The sequence below is a fragment of the Brienomyrus brachyistius genome, chromosome 9, assembly GCF_023856365.1.
Source record: "Brienomyrus brachyistius isolate T26 chromosome 9, BBRACH_0.4, whole genome shotgun sequence".
Classification (NCBI taxonomy): Eukaryota; Metazoa; Chordata; class Actinopteri; order Osteoglossiformes; family Mormyridae; genus Brienomyrus; species Brienomyrus brachyistius.
The window spans coordinates 9,619,939-9,642,117 of NC_064541.1; the positions used below are offsets into that span (position 1 = coordinate 9,619,939).

A 22,179-nucleotide genomic window follows, 5' to 3' on the forward strand; every position below is an offset into this window, starting at 1 on the left:
AGTTAGTGCTCCTTAGTGATCAGGACCCATTCCATGATCATTGTCCATCAGTGATTACTGATCCCTAGTGATTACTGATCAGGACCCATTCCATGATCATTGCCCCTAAGTGATTACTGATCCTTGGTGATCAGGACCCATTCCATGATCATTGTCCATCAGTGATTACTGATCCTTGGTGATCAGAACCCATTCCATGATCATTGTCCATCAGTGATTACTGATCCCTAGTGATTACTGATCAGGACCCATTCCATTATTATTGCCCCTAAGTGATTACTGATCCTTGGTGATCAGGACCCATTCCATGATCATTGCCCCTCAGTGACTACTGATCCTTAGTGATCAGTGCACCTCCCAAGATCAGTGACCCTCCCATGAGTGAGTGAAGATAATTATTTGTCATTATTGACACATCACAGCACACAGATCAGTGTGCCTCCTGTAATCAGTGTCCCTCGGTGATCACTGATCCTTAGTGTCCCTCCCATGATCAGTACCCCTCTCCTGATCAGTGGCCCTCTCGTAATCAGTGTCCCTCGGTGATCACTGATCCTTAGTGTTCCTCCCGTGATCAGTGTCCCTTGGTGATCAGTACCCCTCTCCTGATCACTGACCCTCCTCAGATTAGTCTTCCTTAGTGACTTGTCTCCTCAGTGCCTCTCCCATGATCAGTGCCCCTCAGTGATTAGTGTTTTTTAGTGATCAGTGCCCCTTTGGTGATTAAGATTCAAAGCGTTTATTGTCATATGTACAGTAGAAAAGTGCATTTCACTGTGCAGTGAAATTCTTACTTTGCTGCCCACACAAAAATGCTGAGGTACGATATAATAGAAAAAAAATTGAAAATTAATACTTTTAAGTGTAATGTGCAAAAGAGCATAATGTGCAAAAATTATAGTATGAGGTAGTATGGTAGTATGATGTCCCTTAATTATACTCCTATCGGCTGTTAAGGAGTCTGATGGCAGTGGGGAAGAAGGAGTTGTTAAGTCGGGAGGTTCTAGATTTCACACTTCTGTACCTCCCTTCTGAGGGCCGTGTTGGGGGTGTGTGGGGTCTTTGAGGATGGAGGCAGCTCTCCTCTGGACTCTGCGGTGGTAGCTGCTCTGCAAAGAGGGTAGCGGAGTCCTGATGATCTTCTCCGCAGTCTTGACTACTCTCTGCAGGCGTTTACAGTCCGTAGCTGTAGTGCTGCCGTACCATGTGTTGACGCAGCTGTGGTCAGTGTGCTCTCCACGATGCAGCTGTGGTCAGTGTGCTCTCCACGATGCAGCTGTGGTCAGTGTGCTCTCCACGATGCAGCTGTGGTCAGTGTGCTCTCCACGATGCAGCTGTGGTCAGTGTGCTCTCCACGATGCAGCTGTGGTCAGTGTGCTCTCCACGATGCAGCTGTGGTCAGTGTGCTCTCCACGATGCAGCTGTAAAAGTTGCTGAGGATCTTGGTTGACATACCGAACTTCCTCTGCCTCCTCAGGAAGTACAGCCGCTGTTGAGCCTTCTTGACCAGCTGTGTGGTGTTCAGTGTCCAGGTGAGGTCCTCACTGATGTGGGCGCCCAGGTACTTAAAGCTGCTCACCATCTCCATTTCAAGTTCCCAGATGAACAGTGGCTGATGAGGCCTCTTCCTCTTCCTCATGTCCTTTATCATCTGCTTTGTCTTGTCTGTGGTGAGGGTGAGGTTGTCCTCACACCATGACACCAGACCGGCCATCTCTCTCCTGTAGCCCGCTTTGTCTCCTCCAGTGACGAGACCGCGGCTCACACAGCAGTGATCGAACTTCAGCATGATGTCGTCTTTGTGGGAGGCGACACAGTCGTGGGTGAACAGGGTGTAGAGGATGGGGCCTCCTCTAGTCCTGTTGCCGATCCTGACAGACAGAGGTCTGCTAGTCAAATAGTCCAGGAGCCAGTCACAGAGGGTGGAGTGCAGGCCGAGTGTGGTCAGTTTCTGTTCCCTAGTGTCACGTTTGTGTGTTCTGTGTTGGTTGCTGCCGCCCTTCCTCAGCGGATCTGGGCTGGCTTGGGGGGGTCCAAGAGCCAGGGACTTTAACCAGGCCCTTCACCGCTTTTAGAGAAAGCTGTGGAGGAAAGTGTTTATTACTTTTGGAGATATGGGGCTTCATGGTATTGGTGGCGGGGGTAGGGATGGGGCAGACAGATGTGGAATTTCACCTTAATGAGGTGGGGGGGCACAGAGGAGCTTCTAGCAGCTTTACCCGGCCGCTTTTTATGGGGGTGTAATTCAATTTACCGTGTTGTAATGAGGCCGGGGCTTATTACTAAAGAGGCTCGAGACGTGGGTTTGATGGAGGTGGGGGGTGTCACTCCACCTCTGCTCTGAGCGGGGGTTTGTTGGCCATGCAGAGGCCTGTCACCCTGGTGTGTGGGCCCCGACAGAGCTCTCTGGTCTCCACGTGATAGGAGGAGATTTGAAGCAGACCAACCCTCCCCGCCCCTCAGTTTGTGGGTCCCGTTACGGGAATCAGGGCACCTGTTGCCTGTTATTGCTTTCTTGGCCCTGACTCTGCATTATGTCTTGCTGAGTGAGCAGCGGGTCCCTTGTCTTGCTGATTCCTGCTTAGATTCTGGCCCACGACACATCGGCTGATTGACCTGAGAGAGACAGAGAGAGAGAGAGAGAGACAGAGAGAGAGAGAGAGAGACAGACAGTGAGAGAGAGACAGACAGTGAGACAGAGAGAGAGACAGAGAGACAGACAGACAGACAGACAGACAGAGAGACAGACAGAGAGACAGAGAGACAGACAGAGAGACAGAGAGACAGACAGAGAGACAGAGAGTGAGTCTATTGCATTTCACCTAATGTTCTGATAACTTATCAACATGATGCTATTAGGGCCTACATTAGGTTTTCTGCTCTGAGTATATTGTACATATGTAGCCTCCACTTTTATTCTTCAATAACATGCAATAGCCAAAATGGTTAAAATAATGTATATTAATACTTTTTCATGTCAGTGAAATGTAGCCTAGACAATGAAGCTATTGAAAAATCTGTCAGTTATGTAATTTTGCTGGAGTGATGTCAGACAGTTATAAGATGTGCTGATAGTCATACTGTTTTGGCTGCGAACCGGCGCCGCTCCGACTCCCTGGATGAGGCGCCGTGAGGCGTGAGCCGTGCGTCTCGCGCTGACAGTGTGGCTGCTCTAAGCTGTTAACATGGGCGGCGAAATGAAAATCAACACGTTCCACTGCCATGGTCACACACACGCCATGCAGTCCCTGTGTCCCGGGCTTCTCCCTCCTCGATCTTCCGGTTTCCCTCAGGGCAGGAATATTTTTTGATTAGTCCCCCAGTGTTAGCTGGTGACCCTGCAAGGGTTGGTTTCTCTCCACTCCAAAGATGGACAGAGTTCTGCGTTTTTCCCGGACTCTCTCAGCCACGTGCGAAGAGGCTACACGATACACTATATTGCCAAAAGTATTGAGACACCTACCTTTACACACACATGAACTTTAATGATGTGCCATTCTTATTACATAGGCTTTAATATGGAGTTCACCCACCCCTTGCAACTATAACAGCTTCAACTCTTCTGGGAAGGCTGTCCGCAAGGTTTAGGAGTGTGTCTATGGGAATTTTAGACCATTCATCCAGGAGAGCATTTGTGAGGTCAGGCACTGATCAGGAGAGGGGTACTGATCATTCATCCCAAAGGTGTTCTATCAGGTTGAGGTCGGGGCTCTGTGCAGGCCAGTCAAGTTCCTCCACACCGACTCGCTTATTTACCTTGCTTTGTGTACTGGTACATGTTGGAACAGGAAGGGGCCATCGCCAAACTGTTCCCACAAAGTTTGGAGCATGAAATTGTCCAAAATGGCTTCAAATGCTGCAGTATTAAGAGTTCCTTTCAGTGGAAATAAGCGGTCAAGCCCAACCACTGAAAAACAACCCAACACCGTAATCTCCCGCCCCCCCACCAAACTTTACACTTGGCACAATGCAGTCAGGGAGGTACTGTTCTCCTGGCAACTACCAAACCCAGACTCGTCCACCGGATTGCCAGACAGAGAATCATGATATGTTACTCCAGAGAACACGTCTCCACTGCTCTAGAGTACAGTGGCAGTGTGCTTTACTCCACTGCATCCGATGATTTGCTTTGCACTTGGTGATGTAAGGCTTGGACGCAGCTGCTCGGCCATGGAATCTCATTCCATGAAGTTCTCTACGCACTGTTCTTGAGCTAATCTGAAGGCCACACAAAGTTTGGAGGTCTGTAGCTATTGACTCTGCAGGCAGTTGGTAACTTCAGCACACTGTGCGCCTCAGCGTGTGTTGTCCCCGCTCTGTGATTTTGCGTGGCCTTTACGGAGTTGCTGCTGTTCCCAATTGCTTCCACTTTGTCATGATACCACTAACAGTTGACAGTGAAATATTTAGTTGCAAGGAATTTGCAAGAATGGACTTATCCCACATGTGGCATCCTATTATGTTTGAATTCACTGAGCTCCTGAGAGCAACCCATTCTTTCACAAATGTTTGTAGAAGCACTTTGTGTTTGAATTTACACACCTGTGGCTATGGAAGTGATTGGAACCCCTGAATTGAATGATTTGGAGGGGTGTCCCAATACATATGGCTATATAGTGTATGTGTGACCCTCTACTGGGAGGTGGTGGGCCAACTGCGAAGGAATAGCGCCCAACCCCAAACACATACAAATAAGAATAGAATAGTGATACTTCATTCATTCTTTTCTCACCTACCCCATCTTGTTCCCCTTGAGACAGATACACATAGGCAGGTGAGAGCAGGCTTGGGGGGTCATATGACAGGGTCAGCCAGCAGACAGCGACCCTGGAGCTGGGGGTTAAGGGTCTTGCTCTGGGTCCCAAAGGCAGCATCAGTCTGCCCACCCTGGGATTCAGACTGGTTGCCTTTCGATCATGGGAATGATTCCTTACCCCCCCCCCCACACACATAACCCCCACCATTTCCTCGTATCTGTACCCCCATAATGTGGAGGCACTTTTAAAACTTCCATAAATAATCATGCGGCAGCTGATCTCTCGAGCACCGTTCTTTGATTGAATGGCTCCGATGGACGTGGCATGCGCTCGATGCGTTGAATTATCTGCGATGTTGCGTGTTTGCGAATGCGAGCCGCTCGTTGGTGCATTTCATCTAGGTTTACTGTTCTCTTTCAGTTTAGCTCTGTTTGATATTTATATCAGCATTAATCATTATAATGATTAATATATATCACCTTATATAATTTGCATAAATATCTATATCAATCTGTCAATATTTATTTTTAAGTATTGACTGTTGATTATGAGATGCTGAATGTCACCATCGCACTCCAGTCGGTTATGTCACTGGAAACCCCACACCGTGCTGCATTCTGCTCCCGCTCCCATCTTGAAACTCCTGTGTTAAACATGTTTTAAGTGATTATGTCCTTAAAGTGGGTTTTGTTTAACCCGTCCTCTCCTTCAGCTTGTTTTGTTTAGTCGTATTTGTCCATAATTGTATTTTTTTTTTTTAGCTGATTCGGCCATTTAACCTGTTTCATTTAACTGACCACATCCGTAAATGTTTTGTTCCTCCTTAAATGATTTGTTTAGCAGTTCAGTCCTAAAACGGGTTTCGTTTGGCCCACCCCATGCTTAATCCTGTTTTATTTTGCAGATCCTTCCCTTTAGGGGATTTTATTTAGACAGTTTCCTCTTGAACATCAGATCTAGCAGTTCTAGTCCTTAAACATGTTTTATTTAGTTGCTTTCTTCTGTGTTTCGTTTAGCAGGCCCTGTTCTTAAATGAGCTTCATCTAACCACTTTTTTCCTTAAACGTGCTTTGCTTAGCAGATCCTGTCCTTAAGTGTTTTGTTTAGCGAACCCCGTCCTTAAATGTGTTTTGCTTAGTCGCTTTTCTTCTTAAATGTTTCGTCTAGCAGATCCTGTCCCTAAATGTTTTGTTTAGTCGCCGTTCTTCTTAAATTTGTTTCGTTTAGCAGACCCCCTCCTTAAAGGCCTTTTGTTTAAAGGATCCTGTCCTTAAATGTGTTTCGTTTAGCAGATCCCCTCCTTAAAGGCCTTTTGTTTAAAGGATCCTGTCCTTAAATGTGTTTCGTTTAGCAGATCCCATCATTTAGCCACTTTCCTCCTTAAATGCCTTCTTGCAGCTCGCTCCCCTGGCTGTGTTGAGGATAGTGTCAGCTGGACGGCAGTCGCTCTGTCACACAGGAGCCTCGTCGGGAGTGATGCCAGGATGAGGCTGCTTTGTCTGATGGGCATCCCGATGTGTTCGGGCAGCAGGTGGTATGTGGCGGTAGGCAGAATCACTACCCCTGCCCTTACGGAAACCGACCAGTTTTTTTTTGGGGGGGGGGGGGCGGGGGGTAGGGGATGTTGTTAAGGTTCTTCACGGTTTTCTTTTGGGAGGGCCTTCTCAAAGCGGTCACTCTTATAGTCTTGCAGTGTGAATCCTTGTACAAGGGGGTCCCTGCCCCCCTGCACACGCAGGTACTCCTCTGATGGCACTCCTGGTGCCCCTGGCATGTCCTGCTTTGCCCTCCCTGCTTCCCGAGATCAGTATAGGATCAGGCTTGAAGGGTCTGTGAGCCCCAGAGGTCACCAAATATGCTGTACGATGCCATAGCCGTAAAACCAGGTTTATCCTGTGTAACGGTGGCCGAAAACTGAAAAAGAGAGAGAAGTAAATCCAACTAATTAAACCCAACCAGACTCCGGAGATATTGGTGCCGGGCCATCGTCACCCTGATGCGTCTGAGTTTAACTGGTATTTTATTGTAATCAGATGAATGCGGAAGTGTGATCCTGCGTCGTTAGGGACCTAACGAGTGTTGCATGGGATGCGGAGCGGTAATCAACCGGATTGCCAGGAAGCCTCTTCCCCTGGAAAGGGTCGGGACGACGCTAATTTAATCTGGCTGCCTACGCTGATGTGTCCGTAAGGATTGGCGTCTTTGGGATACAGCTGTTCGCCTAGTCCATCATCCCTGAAGGATATTGATCAAAATCCCCCCCCCCACGGTAAAACAAACGTCAATCTATAAGCTGAGTCTGCACTTCAGTCAGACGTTGGCGTTTCTGTTCACAAGGCTGGGAACCGTTGGGTCTCATGGATGTTTCTAGAACATGTAACCAGCATGTGTTTACGTGTGAGCCGAGCCGTGTCAATATTCAGGAGGGCGGCATTAATGTATACGAGGCTCTCTTCCAATAATCGATGGCAGTGAAAGTAAAGTATCTGCAACGGTCCACGTTAAGTACAGATGCACCGAGCCCACTGTCAGGGAACATCGACGACAGTGAATACATGCAATGGTCTGTAAGGGGGGGCCAGCTGGGGGGGCGGTGGCATGCTTGGGGTCGCCCATCGACACCCCAAAGTTCTGAAGGTGATCTCTCGGCCGACATCCTGCCCTCTGATTAGGCTTTCGCAGGTCACTTTGAAGGGGGACTGGAGGGTTCTGGTTTTGGCCTAAGAAACACTGGTCACTGGTCAGTCACTGTCACAGTCACTGTGACTGTCACAGTCATAGTCACTGAGAAACACTGGTCTGGGTGTTTGCTTCCAGCCTAGTTGTGATCTGATTGGTTGGTCCCGCCTACTGGAGCTGCATGGTATAGGTGAGCGTTTCTGGTTCTGTTCCATCTCTAAATATCCTCTCATTCTGCTCCCTCACCGGTTCCTTGGGTTTGATCCGCAGGCGAACCGTGTGTCTTTGGCAGGACGGTATCTGCACACTGTCCCCTTGACAGAATCAGTTCATTCTGGCTAATTCACTTCCACTGTATTTATATGCAAATGGCAAAGCGAGGTCGATGGGGTGGATGATGAGATGAGAGCCCAGCTGAAGCTGGAAGACCGCGTGAGAGTTTTTGCAGGCGCCCTCATCATAAATACATGGATATTACTGGTCAGCAGACGTCTTTGTTGTTATGCTGTGTGGGGTTTGTGTTTTAATTACGATATCCATACGAGAGACTCAGAAATAGCGTAATCCAAGCTGGGAGCCCGTTAGGTGTTTATGGGAGGTATTGTGAGGTGTAATTGCATGCAGTAGGTAGGGCTGGTGTCTGTGTGTCTCTCCGTGTGTGTGTCTGTGTGTGCGTGTGTAGGTCACCCTCCCAGTTGCACCATGGGTAAACAGTGAAAACGGCCGGTGCCTGTTTGTTTGCTCTTCCCAGTCATGTAAATCCCGCTTGGGCAACAGTCGCTCCTTAACGGACGCGGTGCCCGAAACACAATCCGTACGGCCGAGCCCTGGCATGATGCGGAGTGGGCGGTCCTGCCTGGTAACCCCACCCCTGAACCAAATCGTTCTCATAATTTGCCTGGGAACAAGGGTGTACATGGTGGTGGTGAGGGGGGGGTAATCCTTTATTCTTGTGTGTGTAAATGAAATCCAGGGGTACGCCCTAGTCGCTGGCGGGGGTGGCTCACTCATTAATCAGCCTCATGTTTAGGTCGCCTGCCCGATGCCCCTCCCCCTATCATGAAAAACAAGAGCAGATAAACACCCCCCCCCCGTAACTGCCTTCTGTGGTTCCTTTTTTTTTTTTTGAAAGTAGGGAGGAGTCCGGGTTTGTGCCTCACAGGAAAGTAGATCTGTTTGAGTCTGTCGTGGCAGGTGGAGGGGGGGTTGTTCCCTGAAATGTTTGGGAGGCAGGGGCCGTCCTGTGCGCCCCCATCATCCCCGCGGGGGGCCTCTTTGGGCTGCTGCGCTCCCCCTCCTCATCTTCGCTCACGTTTCCCTGAGATCTTTCCTTCCTACTTCTTCTTTTCGTTTGTTGTTTTTGTTTTGTTTTTGTTTTTGTTCTGTCGAACGGCAGATGGCAGACAGGGTTAATCCCAGGACCCCCCCCCCCCCAGGTCCGACTCTCAGCTGCTGCTCTATTGACTCTGGGTAACTGCAGCCCCCCCACCCTGCGTCGGCTTGACAAACTCCCCGGGTTGCTGCCCCGTTAGTCACCTGTCTGTGAGGGCCAGCGGGTGCAAGCTGATGAGGTGTCGCCCTCCCGAAACCCCCCGGGGGGGCCAACTAGCCTGTTGGAGTGTGCTGTCGAGTGCTGTGTCACTGTGGGGCCGGCGTCTCACTGTCTGAAGCCCGTTTACCTGCCGAATGCATCTTCATAATGAAGTGGCACATGAGAGTAGCAGCGGTTCGGAGAAGCTGTTGTCTTTAAGTTTATTTACTGCCCTTTTACCGCTGCTGCCCCTCGGCTGCTGCCATGGCGACCTGGGCCGCTCAGCAGCACGTTAGAAGCAGCGGGTGCGAGGGTTTTATAGTCCTGTGCTCTGTGCCGTCTTCGCTCTCGCCAAGGATCTGCTCAGAAGGCGGAGAGCTCTAACCCCTGTGTACCACCTGCCGCGCGACCTCAGCCTGTACTTACCGGCTGCCTCCGAGGACACTAACAAAAAGCTATCCAATTTGCCCCATTCAGGGGCATAATAATGGCTCTTTGGAAATTTCCCCCCTCCCTTTTTTCAGGGACAAGCCCCCATTAAAGTGGCTGCTGTCAGGGAGCCTGACCCTCCGCCAGCGGTTCCGGAATGATCCGGTCCCTGCCGTGACCTCGATGGCGGCCCGCCTGCCTGCTTTTCATGGGACCAGCTGCATTTCGGATTTTTTTTTGTTTGTCGCTGCAGGTCTGTGGGATGGGTGGGGGGGGGGTGCCTGGCAGGTGGGGCTCCTCTTACTTGGGGGGAGGATGTCTGTGTATGTGTGGTGTGGGGGAGGAGGCAGCCCCCTGTCTCTATTTGGGCTCATGTTCCCATTAGTGACTGCATGGAGGCCAGGGGACGGGGAATGAGGGGCTCGGAGGGGGTTAACCCCCCCTCCGAACCTGGCTCCAAAATGCAGGATTGGCCTTTTGAGCACCGTCTACGGCAGCGTCCTGCATAGAGCCAAGGCGACCCAACGACTTACCGCCAGCGAGCGGATCCCGCCCCTTTCAGGAAGTCGCACAGGTGCCAGCCTGCGATCGCCATCTTCTGGCTGGCTCAAAGGGCCAAGGGTGCAAGTCCAAACCAAGTCCCACCCCCCCATGCGCTATGCCCTCCTTACCCAGTCACACGTGGCTTGTAGACTCCCATTAACCCAATCCTGGGTGGGTGTCCAGATAGTCCCACAGTGAAATTCTGATCAGTCTTGTCTGGGTTGCCTGTTCTGGGTCTGTGGCCTCCTCAGAATGGAGCGGTTTCAACTGACCAAATAAATGACCATGCACCACCCAGCTACTTTATTGGCTAGGTCTTGTCCAATTACCTTATGGGGTGGGCCCAAATAAATGACAGTGCACCACCCGGCTAGTTCATTGGCTGGGCCCTACCCGACTACTTCATTGGCTGGGCCTTGTCCAATTACCTTATGGGGGGTCCTACCCCACCCCACCCCCGCCCCGCCCTGCCTCGCCTCACCTCACTTTGCAGGAAGCCCCTTCCTGTTTTGAAATGATACGGCTCATGCTGTGGTGCTCTGCGCACACAGGTGCTAATCTTCAGTGCAGGCCTGGAGCTCAGCACGGGGGGGGGGGGGGTATATCTACATGAGAACCCCCAGCATCGCGCCCGGTTGGTGCTCAGGATTTTTGTCCTTCAGCGGAAAACAGAGAAAGTATCTTATAATTCTGCGTGTAGTTCAAAGCCACCAAGGTGAAGCTGTAATTTCTGTACTGGCGTGTAAATCCTGACTTATTTTGCAGGTACACCTGTGTGCGCAAGGAATTTTGTCTGGGCAGTGTTGGTGCATCCAAAACGGGACAATAAATTAGAAAATAAAATATTAGCAGTAATTGCAAAGAAGTACAAATCTCTAACACTAAGTACAAAAATATTCCATATGTACAAGTGTTCAACTAAGTAGCAGTTTTGCATGCAAATAAGATCATAGCAGGAGTAAATAATGCAAAGGAATTCAAGAGTGACCCTCTGACCGCTGAAGGATGCACTGGTGAACGTGGCAGACAGACATTTGCGTTCATGTCTGCATTTCATAATAATTTAAGCAGAGGGGTGTAGGTACCGGTGGGCGAGGGGCAGAGACTGATGAGAGAGTGATGCTCGGGTGCAGAGCACGGGGTCAGCAGCCACGTTTCTGGTGCCTTGAAGTTTTTGGGGTTATGGACCCGATTGAAGGGTGATGTGACGACTCTGTTGGGCTTGGGATTCCTGAGGCCTGATCCGAGTCAGGAGGGAAGCTCCGGATCGCTAGATTTCTGCATTCTGGCCGCCCCGGTTTCCCAGAAGGGAGCAACCAGGACCATACCATCACCGCAGGTAGTGTGTCCCCCTCGCCCAGCCCTAGTGACACGTAAGCATGCATGCACACACAAACAAATGCACACCTCCATCTCTTCCCAGCCTCCTGTCCATTGACCCACCCTCCCCATGCCTGTCCTTCGTTCTCCTCTCCCCCCGGTGTGCAACAGGACCCCGCGTGTTCACTGGGGTGTGCTCTGTCCCGCCGGCTCCAGTTGCTGGGGCAGATCGACACACATTCCAGCCACCGGGGTCCGACACTGAGTCATTAATCATCACGGCCTGCCTCCACCTCTTCCCCAAGGCCCTGACATTCCTCTCCGAACCGCTCTTGAGTTCAGCCAGGAAATGCTCTGCCGCCTCTGAAGCATCTAATGATTCAGTTGAAATAGCACCGGAGAGTACAAACTTTACCTTTAAGGCCGAGCTGGATTCTGATTGGTTCTCTTGCGGCTGTGGGAGGAGCCGTCGGCCAGCCATCCCGTTACGTTCCTGTGCTCCTGACATCACGGTGCCTCTCCTGCTGCTGCGTTCATTATTTATGCCTTTTGTCTTTCCTGCTCTTTTTAATTGTTCCCCTGTACTGTTTATTTGATCGAGAACATCTCGGGTGAATTCCTTTCACGCGGATCTGCCCCAGAAAACAAAAAAAATAATAAAAAAATACCACGGAATTAAGAAACCGTTTTGGGAGCCGTAGAAGTTCTGCCATTTAAAGTTTGCTGAAAATCTGCCTTAGCTATTCATCTGGGCTTGAAATTGTTTTTGTTGTTTTAAGAACTTCGCAAAACAGCTTTAGGAATCTCGGTGAATAACGAATGACTGCAATAAATAAAAAGGAACATAATCGGGGAAGTACGTGGTTTTAAATGAAAGCCATTTGTGGTTTACCGCTGAATTTTTCCCTTCAGTTTCTAGCATTAAAGAAATTGTCAGGCTTTTGTTTATCGCTGTGTTTTGTAACCTTGTATGACAACAGATTTCTAACAGTTTTTTCGTAGCCTAAATGTATGCTAATGTGGTGAACAGGACTCGGGTCTTGATTGTCTTCAGGCAGGTACACAAGACAGCCTTTGTTTGCAGTTCATTAATCCTGACGGCATCTCCCTTAACGCTCAGCGCTCCTGGACACGCAGCCTCCGAGAGGCGCCATGCCGACTCGCCATGCTCCCATCCGACTAGCTTTTAATTGGCCCAGCAATTAGGCGACGTTTCGGCATATTTCAAAATCAGATGGATTTCTTAATGCGGAGCCAGTTTCTGTGAATGCGTCTGCACGATTTTAGTTTGATCTGCTCCAGCCGAATTACACTTATGGGGTAAAATTATAATTAAATGCACGTGTTTTTATCTGGTTATGTTTTAGGATTTACACCTAATGAGGGCTGAGAGGTTTTTTGAATATGTTGAGTCTGTAGTCTAATTCTTGCTGCTTCAGACTGCCTTGTCTCACTGGTTGTGGTCCTGGATTGAGTCAGGATCGATTTGAAATGTGTGTGTTTTTTGTTGAGTTCAGTGATTGCGGAGTGCATGCTTTTCCCATAATGCCTTTCTCCCATGACCGATGTTTCCTTTGACACAAGTGTGGCGCCCCTGTGAATTAGTATCCCATATGACATGCGTGAGCGTTTACACCTCGTTGCTCCTTCACACAGCCCTTTCTGGTACCTGTACATCAGTTACATACCTTTTTACACTTCCGCTTGTCGGGTTTGGAGGTCAGCTCTGACATGAAGGTGCTTCGTTGGAATGTTTCTGGGGATTAAGGGGGCAGCGTCCCTTTTCACAGGCCAGTGTGCTCCTGTGATAGTACCAGGGACGTGCGTATTTTTAGTCCCTCTTCAAGAGACGAGAGTAGGGGGTAGGCTTCAGTGGTGATTGTAGGTAAACCTTTTTTCTGATGAGTACCTCCCACTTGGTCATGCTGTGGTGGTTCTCCTCTAGGAGCCACTAGGGATGCTCTGCGGCCGCGCTCTCCTCTCCTCTCCTCTCCTCTCCTCTCCGCGCCTCATGTGACGTTCATGTCACTTCCTACAGGCCCCGCCTCTTCGAAACGAGTAGCTATGGAATGTTACGAACCATTTGACCGTTTTACCGCTCGGGTACCGAGGGTGGTGGTGCTTGTTCTTTTTCTGGGGTTTAGTCTTTGTTTATTCTTTCTTACTTTTCTTGTTTTTCAGTGGAGTTTGTTGTTTGGTATGATTTTCTCTTTTTGTTTATTCTTTAGTATTGTTTACTTTTTATTCCTTGGTGTTGTTTACTCTTTTGTTTATCCTTTTGGTGTGGTTTACTCTTTTTGTTTATTCTTTATTGTTGTTTACTCCTTTGTTTATTCCTTGGTGTTTACTCTTTTGTTTATTGTTTGGTGTAGTTTTCTGTTTTTCTTTGTTTCGGTGGTGTTTCGTCTTTGTGTTTATTCTTCGGTGGGATTTTCTCTATTCTTCAGTCGCGTCTTGACAGAACAGCATTGTAACAGCTCCATGTTCAGCATCGGCGCGCTGTTCCGCATTTTGTAGCATGTTTGCGCCATGAGACTCTGGTGGGGGAAAATGAGATGCGCACATGTGTTGGGAAGCCCGCGGACAAATCCGGAATTCTGGGATGCGCATGGCCTGCATCTAGGAGGCAGCCGTTGGTTCTGCAGGGATCCCATTCCTTCCTTGCCCCCCCCCCCCCCCCCCCCCCACTTGTCTGCCTGTCTGCCCTACGGTTGCCTCTCCTGCCTGGTTCATTACTCCACAGCTTGCAGAGCCCCCCCCATCCTGAACCCGATGCTGGGGGAGGCCTTTCATTAAGGCTGCTGCTGGGAGGTGACAGTTTGTTAACAAGGGCGCGACTGGCAAGCACCTCCGTCCTAAACAGGCCTCTAATGATGGCGCAGATACTGTTTGCTGCATCGACACGAGGGGGGTCTTCCGCATTGTTGTTATAGTGTTATTTTAATGCGCATCGTGATGGGATGCGTGCATAATGCGTTTGTGTGAAGGCTTCATCTGAGGGTGCTGCCCATCCTCTGTGTCTCTTAAAAGTCGCCCGATCTCTCGTGAGCGTGATCCTGCTGCTGATCCTGATACATTGTGTGTGTGTGTGTGCGCGTGTGTGTGGGGGGGTGGGGTGGGGTGGGGGGGTCTCTAAATAGGCTCAGGTGCTCCCAGCCTTTGTGTCATTTGTCACCCAGCAGGTGATCAAAGCCCTTTACAAGGTCAGTCTTAAAACCGCCTCCGTAACTGGAATACTTTTACCGGCAAAGCCAAACTCGATTAGCTGGGAATGAAGAGGATTCCTACCGTACCTGGGAACGTCTCTCAGAGCCGCGCCGTGGGATCCTGGCTGAGACGCAGTCCGATCGATGGGGACTTCCATGGCCAGCGTGTAGGAATCGTGTGTTCCGGACTAGTGAAGCCGGCTCTCTGTGTTCTGGGAGGAGGGGCAGTACCTCTGGAATCAATTAGGCCCGTGGGTGGGGCCCATGTCAGTCTGACAGCTTGGGTCCTGAGTGCCTTTCAAGGTGCCCATGGACTGTGCACACTGCTGTGTTTCCTGGGACATAAATGGCAGCAAATGAAGCTTTTAAAGGTATTGATTGTTAACAGTGATTCAGCCACCCCCCCCCCTCTCCTGGTGCGTATTACGGCTTTTAAACAGCTGAGTAATTTTCTTTTCTTTTGGGAAATCAAACATCGGAGGGAGTGCCGTACTTTGCCACTAACGTTTCATGCGAAAATCATCGTGATATCTGTTGTAGAGCGTCGGCCGCAGGATGTGGGGGTGTGAATTTAGGCAGGTGAGTCGTTCAGTCTTAAGCCGATTCCCATTTTATTATTTCCGGATAAAAGTTGAAGAGAATGTAATGAAAAGAATTTTCTGGAAGAGAGTCTCACGGGCAGAGCGGTCTTGGCAGTGGACTTGCTGTCGTTGTCACTGTGATGTGACTGGGTCCGAGGCGGCGTTTGAAGGGACGTAGAAGGGATGGGACCGCGCCTCGCTCAAAGGCATGCCCGTCAGACGCGTCGCCACGTTTCTGGAAATAGCTTTTTCTGTTATTATCTCTGACGATCAGCTGCTTACCGTGATGAAACGCTTGGGCCGTCACGGGGCCCGCGTGTGAGCCGCGAATTCCTCCTGCCTCTCCGTCTGTGAATATCACGGAACGGCACAAGGGATCAGACCCTTTGAGCTGTTGAATATTTTATGAAAGGAATCATGGGAGACAAGACGTTAAAAGGGAGGGACGTGTGCTAAAACTGTAAGGGCTACAAAAGGCGGGGGGGGCCCTTCGCTTCCTAACGAGCTTAGCTCCAGGAATCTGGCTCTATTAAAATCATCTTCCCTTTTTTTAAAGTAATGAACCTTGCCTTGAACCTTTTTTTTAATTGCCGCTGCCTGCATTTGATGAGTGGATAGGGGTGGGGTTGGGGAGGGAGGGGGGGGGTACAGAATTTTTTTTTTCCCCCCGTAAATTAATTTTCAGGGAGAGACACTGAATAGCTATTTAATTAGGCAGTCGGCTTGCTGCCTGCTTCGCTCTGCTTTTAAAGACTCTGTTCAGAATAAATAATAATACGCAGAATAAGTGGCTTTTAAACCCCCGGTCTGTATGGACGCCTGTGACGATAAGCCCGGCTGCAATCCGCCAAAGAAAAATCAGCTGGGGAAATTAAGTGGGGAAAATAGTCTTCTGTATCCCGCCTAATGAGCCTCCAGCTCTTTGGCACCCCCTGGAGGATGGGTTGAGCTGCCGTCTCGCGGCGTCGATACCCACTGTCCGCGGCTCCGAGCGTTTTCAGATACTTCGGGGCCTCGTTGATTTTGGCTCTCCTTGGTAACTGTGCATTGTAGCCGCTTTTCCGGGTATTTCCGTGCTCGTGCGGGAAGCCGAAAATGCGAGTCGCGCATTTCTCACAGCACCTGTCCTTTAAGGTTTACACTCTGCATTTTCTCAACCCTGGGCCCTTTAATTACTTCTAGTGGTAACAAAGCTGCTAGCTCCTAATTGCTGTGGGTATCTGCAAGATTTATCCTCCTGCCTTTATTTGATTGGTTGTTTTGCCAAACTCACAGGCCAATCCCCCGTCGCTCTTGGTTTGAAGGCGGCCTTGTGGTTTCACAGCATTTAACCACCTTCACCCTCCGGAGTTCGAGCCAAGCTGGGTGACTTTGTTGTAACACGGTCTGCGTTGTTGACGCCTGTCGCAGACCCGCGCTCTGGTCTTCGCGCTCAGACCCATGTTGCGGGTTCTGCTTCCGTGGAGCCCGACGTCGACCATGCGAGGCTCATCAATCAGCCGCTCCCCGCCTCTTGGCGAGCTCATCCGTGGAGCATGAGGTCTCGGCCTCAATCATGGCTTGCAGGCCACAAGCCCAGCGCTGGGCTGCCATGGCGATACCCTCCATCGCATACAGCAGGTGTGGCTCTGCTCATGCTGCGCTCAGTATCTAATGGTCAATGAAAATAGTCTGTCTGATCACTCGGTCTGACACGGCCTGCTGTGTACCTACCATTTCTTGAATAGTAGCTGCCATTGGTTTTGCCTTTAAACCCAGCTTGAGTTATCTTCAAAAAGCTGCCCAGCCGATCTCTGGGACAGACGATGGCTGCAGTAGGACTTCATGATTATCCATGTAGGCATCCAGGCCAATGTGCTAGCAGTTAAATTGGGGGCCGCGTTGACTGTCGACTTGCTTTGAGGGATGCATCAAGATGCGTGTTGGTGTCAGGGGACCCATTTGTTTACAGGTGACTGCTAAGAGGTCCTCAGAAACTAATCCAAAGATGGCCCAGACTCTTGTAGGTCAGATGCCTGCTGTATGGTTTACATTTTATAAAGCTCTTTGATCCAGGACCAGCCAAACCTTCAATGGAACAGTCGGCAATAAGCCATCGATGGGGAAAACAAGTTGGTCAATTCTTTGGCTCATCTTGGGCAGCTCTTAGCTACTTAAGGTGATGCATTGAGAAGTTGATCTACCACCATGGGGTCCCCCGTGTTCCTTCAGTGCTTGAGTCTTTCTCTGAAATGAATGCCAGCCGGCAGCCAGACAGCTGGGGGGTTACTCTGCTGTGTTGTGTAATGTCGGCGAGGACCGGAGTCCCTCACACGTCATGGTGTTTACCTGCTCATGAAAGAAGGCACCACTAGCTCCATCAGATGCCTCCATGACGTTCTCCTTGCTGTGTTTCTTTGCTCCGGCTGGATGCGCCGTTGATCCGTGGATCATCGGTGACAAATGGCTGGATGGAGCTTGTCAGCTGAACTCGAAGCCACAGCCCCTCATTTTATTCTTGTGCCCCCACCCTCCCCACCCCTTGTGTGCTTGGCTCTGCAGCTGCCGGCTCCCCGTGCGCCATGTGTGTTCCCTGGACCTGTCGGTACTCGTGGTTCTCGGCCAGCCCGCTTGCACCCTGACCCCCCCCCCCCCCCCCCCCGCGTCTGTCACCGTTGGTCTGTGGCAGCTTCTCGTTGGTTCTGCCTGGTTTCCGCCAACAGGCCCTGACTGACTGCGGCATCCGCCACGGAAACAGACGTCTTACCGGCCATCGTCGTCTTAGTGCAGCCTTGTGTGTCTGTGGCATAGATGTAGCTTTGATGCATTGGCCTGTCCCCCCATTGGCCTGCCCCCCCATTGGCCTGCCCCCCCATTGGCCTGCCCCCCAGCCAGCATGCTATGTTGCTAGGGCCTATGCAGAACTGTCAACATGAGGGGGTCCAATCACCAGCACTACTGGATCCAGTGACATTGGGGGGGGGAGTTTGACATGGGGGGTCTGAATTTACCCTGATGACGGGGGGGGGGGGGGGGGGGGGCTCGCATGCAATAGTAACATTGTGAAAGCATGAAACTCTAAAAATTTTTAAATCTTTCTTAATAAAAACATCTTTTAAAATAAGACTAACACTGTTTATGGTACAGTTTCACAAATAAATTAATAGCTGATCCAGGTGATAGATGTTAAAAGGTGATTAAACATGTATGTCTGATATAGGACTACAGTCTCCGTATTGACCTTAGAAACGTGCGGATTCATATTAAAAGACCGGGAACATACTCTTTATTTATCCATCCATCCATCCATCCATCCATCCATCCATCCATCCATCCATGCATACATCCATCCTATGTATTTATTGGGGTGGGGGGCACCCCTGGCTGGGTACCTGTTGTTTCATTCTACATTGTGCCTTCACAGCCACCTGCATTCTAAGAAACTAAGACGATCCTGTGATGTCTAGGTTAGCATGTTGCGTATCGACCTTGACCACGCTATGTGGTAAGACTCCAGCAGATACACTCTAGTTTAGTATTTCTGCGTGCTGCGCACCGCCTGTTGCCCAGGCCACCGCTGAAGTGCATCATCACTGTGACTCGCTGGATAATCTGTCACTGTTGTACTGGGATGGAGAACGCTTCGCCTCAGGCAGTCTGGACAAAGTTCGGGGTGATGGTAGCACCGCTTGTTAACCTCAAAGTCATGTTGTGATTCATCTGAGATGTTCAGGGTGGCATTTCCTTAGCAACGGAAGCTTCCAGAAGTGTGCTTCCATCGCTCACCAGCCCCTACATTCTCGCGCGCAGGCAGAACTCCGTTTCATCAAATCAGAGGGTAACATAGGGCGGCAGCTTGAGAAGCTGAAGGGGTCTTCGAAAACCATGAGCTGTAACTCGTAGACACATGGCAGGTTGGGGTCATGTGTGGTTTGAGGGGAACAGTCTGCTTTCCAGCTGAGAGAGCTGCTATAGTTAACCCTTTCAGTCTGACTCCTTCCTTTCCTTAGACTTACGCCTCTCGATGAACTAGTTCTTGCCACCCTAAGTGTCACTGCCCAGCCCACAGCCCCCCATCTCGTCATCTCCGTCCGATCCCAGGTCCATGGACCTACCAAACCAGAGTCGTCTGAAGCATCATCTTCTACAAGACCCACTGAGGACGGAATTTGATTCCATGTGTTAGTATGTGAGCATGATAGCTGAGCTGAAATTACAGCCTGACCTGCGCTGTTTTCTGTGTTCACGGCAGCGAGGCCACTGATTCCTGACACCCTCGACGTGACGTGGCTAATCAGGCTAACATGCCGGGACGTCTCTGAGATGGGGGGGGGGGGCACTGGGTCATGTTTGGAGCTGCTGTGCTGGCCAGTGACCCAGATGCGAGCGGATGTCTGCAGAGATCAACTCAGAGAACCGCTGGAGCCGGTTCAGATCCGTGAGGCCCGAGCTCCGGGCATGTCACCTCCAAACTCGAGGGGGGGGGGCCTGTTCACATGTGATATGTCCCCCAGCGGGGGTTCCTGCAGCTCGTGCTGACAGACACGGCCCAAAACTGAGAAGTCTATTAATTCTACACTGCACTGGAAGCGTCCGGAAGCATCTTTCTGATTGTGCGCGTCTTTGGCCGCTGGCACCGATGGTGGGGCTTTGGGAACGCCCCTCTCTTGATGTGGGTTGCCGACACGCCTGACTGCCCTTCCTGCTGCCAGGGTGCATCTGCGGCGTGATGCTCAGCCCGTGACTGGAAAGTTGCTGGGTTGTCGGTTCAGCGCCGGCTAATTGTGACGTCAGGCCCTTGAGCGAAGGCCGTTCACCTCTAGGTGCTGCAGCGGCTGGTCCGATCCTGTCTTCTGAAAAATGTGCGTCACTTTGAATAAAAAGTTATGCTAGATAAAAAACATAAATCTGCCCAGATCCTCACTATAAAAGGTTTCCCCTCAACCCTGGGGGACTGGAACTGTGATGATAAACCACCGCCACCCCCCACGGGTTTATTTTTGTGGCATTCTGTAACATAAGGGCACAGGCTTCATGGTCTTGTGCCGTAAACAGTGAGGCTGATGGAACCTCCCTCTCTTTTTTTTCTCTCCCTCAGAGGATTTAGATGTCTTGATAGAAAAATTGTGTAAAGCTGCTCGAATCGGCCTGGCTTGAGGCATCAGTCTTGCCTGTGTTGTATTTTACCTGCAGTGTCAGTGTGTTTCCTGTGATACTTAAACTTTGGTCAGATCTGGGTGTCTCTTTCGCCCGGTGAGATGTCGCTTTGAAGTCGGGGTCTGTTTTAGGACATTGAACATGTCCTGGTTTTCCGCCTTCGCAGCGGCACGCCTGTGAAATCTCATCTTCCATTTCCGAATGCTGTCTCTCTTTCTAACCAAGTCTGGTCCCGTTTTCCCATTAACGTCTATGCCTCCGTAAACTCTTTTGATAAAATATTGAAGAGCCAGACAGCTCGAAAGTCGTGTTTCATTTTGCGTGGATTTCTGGAAAATGCGCCCTGGGGATTTCCTCCTCAAGCTCTCTGGAATATTCGCTCCTTTTATTTTATGATAGTCCTGGGATTTTTTTTCCCCCTGTGGTCAAACCTCTTCAGAAAGCGACATGTTTCTCCCGTCTGTAGCACTGTGACCTGTAAATTATTGATGTCGTCATGGTGTCTGTACCTTCCATTCCTTGCTTATTCCGTTCCACGTGGGATTTTTCCTGCTTCCATCCCGCCCCAGCCTTCCGGCTTGGGCCTTTATCACATAGGCGGTCACAGGTTTTGTCATTGCTGACAGATGTTGTCTCCAAGTTGCCTTTCTGACCTCTGTGGTGTGACACTCATACTTGTGCATCTCACCAGGGTCTAGGTGGGTCATTTACAAAATGTGTACCCCCATCCTGCCTAGTCTCCCTTGCTCCAGCTCACCCCCAACCCCTCATCAGGGCTAGAAGTGTATGGATGGATGGACAGATACCTCTCTTCCTCCTGATGTCGCTTTGTGTGTCTCGCAGGAAGCGGAACACGCAGTCTGTCTCTCTCCCTCCAGACTCGCGATTTTTTCCTCAAATACAAACCGCTGGGGATGCGCTTACAGCCGTAGCTTCCTGATTGGTTGCTCATTGGCTGACAGCAAGCACCAGCACCAATGTGGAAGTTATGCAAAAGTGCACAAAAAGATGTAGTGGAGCAAAAATTGAGCAGATGGAATTATTTTTGTAACCCGGTTACATTCAGTGCATCAGTATATTGTTTTGCTTGCGTCGCCATAATTCTGCATCAGAAAATTCAATTGCTAACCAATATACTTTTGTCTAATATCGCCAGTGCTGGCAGTGAAACTTGCCCGCACTTATCAGTGGGATAATGCTGCATGGTTATTTTATTTTGTGGGAAAGATCGATCTGCTGGCCACATTAAATAAGAATCATGGGCATGTTGCAGGTCATATAAATAAAATATAATTAAAAGGCAGATAGTTATCGTGAGGGTCAATAACTAACAAGTAATTAACAACACGACTTGCTCATTCTCGATTATTTTGGGGTTGGAAAGTTTTAACTTCTCACCAAGTTATATTTAAGGATACGACATAACATGATAGTTTAAAATTATAGCAGCATCTCTGCTATTTGCATTTCTAGCGACACATTTCAGGATAGACGAAGTTGCCCGCCCTTCCCGGCTGCAATGGGCTATTCTGCCTTGAGACTTTGCGCTATCGGTTGTGTCACTGCCAAGTGAACTGGCACAAAAAAGCCCGACAGAAGAAGGAAACGGTACAAAGATACAAGACTAACATTACATGTGCCGCGTCTTTGATACTTATCCAGCTCGAGCGGTAGACGAATTGTGAACAGACGTAGAGGGAACATAATAGAACAAGCATATGCGAAAATTAAGACAGTCTACCAAGACTAAGCTTACCCTCCGGGGCAGAATAAGACAGAGGTTGTCCACCGCTTCAGCCTTGGACCACAGCAAGAGGGCGAACAGTTGAACTGCTTAAATTTGACTGTCTGATCTGCTGGTGTGAAACCCCCCCTTCCCCTGATTGGCATATTTTACTGACGGCACTTCCGCCGCCACCCCGATCAGTGCACTTTACCGCTGGCCTCCGCTCTCTGATTGGTCTATTATCATCGTTTTTAATCCCCCCTTTTTCAGC

The 22,179-nt window shown here is 50.0% G+C and overlaps 1 protein-coding gene across 1 annotated transcript in view; it reads left to right on the forward strand.

The window, feature by feature from the left end:
• The window catches only part of LOC125748852 (threonylcarbamoyladenosine tRNA methylthiotransferase-like), a 143,112-nt gene that overhangs the window by 26,731 nt on the left and 94,202 nt on the right, over positions 1-22,179 (forward strand). The window lies entirely within an intron of this gene.